The sequence below is a fragment of the Dermacentor variabilis genome, chromosome 1 (assembly GCF_050947875.1).
Source record: "Dermacentor variabilis isolate Ectoservices chromosome 1, ASM5094787v1, whole genome shotgun sequence".
Lineage (NCBI taxonomy): Eukaryota > Metazoa > Arthropoda > Arachnida > Ixodida > Ixodidae > Dermacentor > Dermacentor variabilis.
This window is the reverse complement of record NC_134568.1, coordinates 83,313,176-83,316,640: the sequence shown is the minus strand read 5'-3', so window position 1 is coordinate 83,316,640 and position 3,465 is coordinate 83,313,176. Positions and strand designations below refer to the sequence as shown.

At 47.1% G+C, this 3,465-nt stretch overlaps 1 pseudogene; it reads right to left on the bottom strand.

Moving 5' to 3' along the window:
- Positions 1-1,297: 1,297 nt before the first annotated feature.
- Positions 1,298-1,991, bottom strand: LOC142577230 (uncharacterized; annotated as a pseudogene).
- Positions 1,992-3,465: the final 1,474 nt, after the last annotated feature.

Here is a 3,465-nt window from a genome sequence, read left to right as displayed (position 1 = left end):
CCACCAGGTGGCGCGCGCTGCGCTTCCTCCTCGCCCGCATGTCGTGCCAGGGTAAACATGTTCGCTTGCTTAACTTAACGAACACTAACGCTAAGGTGCGAGTTCCACTGCGGTCAAAAAATGCGGCCACCGCATTTTTTTATATTTAGAAAGATAAACCCGTTACTTTCTGCAGCTGCTCCTGCTCCGAGCGACATGGACTGCCAACGCATCCCACAAGACAATGGATTTCGCCGACAGAGCACCCTTCTATCTCGGCGACTGCGCAGAAGAGACTTCACTGTGTCTGAATTTCTGGACGCCACCGCAATCATCGGCAGCAACTCCACTGTTCGGATTGCTTCTAGTGGACACGTCGGCTAGCCGCCTGTCACAGCTATGACCAACCCGTTACTTTATGTAGCTGCCCCTGCTACGAGCGACATGCAGGGGTGGCGCCAGGATTTTTTTACTTGGGGTAGGGGGGGGGGGAGCATGGAGGCGGGGAACTTATGCGTTGTGTTTTGACTATTTTTGACTTGGCTGAAGGTCTTCTAAACGCACAAGCTATTCCAGCATTGCAGTAAGATATAATCTAAAATTTAGCGTATTTACACAGCAGTGCTTCTGCTAAGAAAATGAAAATTTATGTAATACATAGTGAAGCACATACATAAATGACAGTATTTAATAAAATGAAAGAAGAGGTACCCAGCAATAACAAAATAACATCAGTTAACTAGATCGCAATATAGCTTTAATAATATATTTCGCAACAGGAGAGAGAGCTAACACCTCTAAGCAGTGTGCACATTTTGGTAAAGACGCGCTAGATTACAAAAAAAAAAAAAAGTAATACGCTCTTGTGACGCCGGCTGGTGATTCTGAACGTTGGAAATGGGAAAAAGAATAACAAAAAGGTACATGGGAGGATAACAAAAACAAATAGAAGAGAGGAGAGAACTGCAAAAAATAGAACACGCAATAGGCATTTCAGTCAGTGCCACATTTTGTCATACAGTACAGCAGCTTTCACAAACGCAAATAACACCTCTCCGACTATACACTGTTCATTACACAATCTATATAGGCCACCGACGTGGCCTCGGACGACACCCTTTATGGAGTCTTCAAAGTGATGACAGGGACAGAGGAAGGTTTCGTCACAACCACATATGCCAATGCCTGCGCTGTGACAGTATAATACAAAACACAGCCGGGATTTATTCGATGGTGAAGCGGGTGCCCTGATACTGGTATAGGTATCGGTCCTGCGTCCGTTCCCACGAAAGCGCCGCAAAAATACGATGGGGTATCATTATACCGGCATACTAGCACAGACGCGTATACGTAGATTACTGTGCACAGCATCAAACATGTCGACAACACGCTGAAGATCTATCGTATTGGCAGGAGATCGCTCGATCACAAGCACAGCTAGGTCGCTCAGACGGTTATTCATCTTGCTGCGAAGTTAAAACGTGCGCTCGCAAGATGACGATACCGGTATCATCGTAGTTGCGCAGTTCGTGGAAGGCTAGTTTATATTATCCCATGACAGTCACCAATTGCAGCAGTGTCTCTATCTTGCACTTCCCTTCGGCTTCGATGCGCTGAAGAAGTTTCGTCATCAGCTTACACTCAACTTCAACGCTTTCGATGTCGCATGTATAATGCTCGGAAAAAGGCTTGAGTAAGGAGATGTCCATAAAATTCTCGCTCCGTGGGTGGAGGGCACCGACTCCGCAAAGTACATCATTATTCTCCGTGAACCGCCTAGTCAGCTCCGCAATCAGATGGTCCAAAACGGGTAGAAAAACTTTTACTCTGAATGTTTCCTTTGAATCTGGAGCCTCTTCTTCAACGGGCCGTCCTTCTCTCAATACATACTGTTCTAAATGAAGCGGAAGGCGCGTCATTTTCTACTTTTCTCTTTGGGACGCCCCGTTCTCCTCTGATGAATTGCAGCTTTGCGCCCAGACATTGTCAAATGCGTTCTGCGAATTTCTCATTTCTGAGAACTCAATAACTGTGTGTGCATGAGGCATACCTACTTTGTCAGCCTCCTCCTCCTCCCCCCCCCCCCCCCCCCCCGAAATTTTTGCGTGCTGTCATGCACCGCCGACCAAAACAACCCCCGGTGTTGGAAATTATTCTGGATTTTTCAGACATTTCAGCGCGAACATTGCGAAATCGGGCTGGATTTCGCGGCAACGTTCATGTATCGGGAATCACATAACGCAAGAAGCCCCATCCGAGCACAAAGTTTCCAGCGGCATTTTGATGGCGAGCGGGCTCGTCGCGGCATCTTGTGGTGGCCCGGAATCTACGGAGTGCATGGATTTTAATTCTGACACTTCTTGGGTATAAAGTTCTCATGAACTTTTGATGCGAAAGGGGCATTGATATTTCCTAAATCGTGCTTTATGTTTTCAATTCCGGAACTTTGTGGGTTTAATGTTGCTATAAACGTTTGACGCCAAAGATGCATTGACTTTTCTAAAGTAGTACATTGGACTATACGACGAGATAAGCCAAATCAACAGACTATCAGACAAGTTGACAAAGCACTCGGCAAGGTCCGATGAGACAAAGCGTTGTGGTGGTTCGTTTTTGCCGTCATGTCAGAAAATAATATCAAAACTTTTTTTCACCTGTGCCAAAGCAGCCATGTCAAGACACTAAAGCGCCAGTAAAGGTAACTACATTCTTATTTATTTTTCTGCTTTGACTTTTATTCGCGAGGACACTTGAACCTCTTCATTTTTTTTTCCTCGTTACCTGCGGGATGCCGGAGCCTGCCATAACGCGTGCGTTTTTCTCGTGTTGCCCCGACCATCGCGCGGCGCACTTCGACGCGCGTTCGTTTTTCTCTGGCCGAGTGGATTTTAGCCTGCCAATGTTTTGGACGCTTTCTGGCTAGCAGACGAGAAAAAGAAACAATTCATGGTCGCTCGCCGTCATCACTGCTTGCAGGGTTAACAGATTTGGCGATTTCTCGCCAAATTGGCTACGTTTAGAAGCTCCTGGCACCGAAAATCGTGTTTAGGGACTTGGCTACTTTATGGCTCCTTTTGGAGGTGTTAATTGGTATAGGTAGTGGCCGAATCACACTCCCCCCCGATGGCCCCATCGAAGCAACAACCCCAAACGTCAGATCTTCAGGGCCAGGCTTTTGTGTCTTGCAAGCTCCGGAAGCAAATTCAGGAGCTGAAAGTATATCATAGCCACCACATGTTCGGTGGGACTCTTGGACTTGTCACCCTGGGCTCCCCAGAACTGCCCGAGATGAATCATATGCAACGCCCATTGGCTGAAATCAACGTCTCGGGCACTTCAGGACTGTCATTGACGGATAATTGAACAGGCCCAAGCAGCTGCCTCCGAGTAAAAGGAATTAACCAATCTTATAGGCAATGCTCTTGCGTCCTCCGAATGACGGAAGCAATAGGCAGTGTCCTAACATCACCCCAGCGACGATTACCT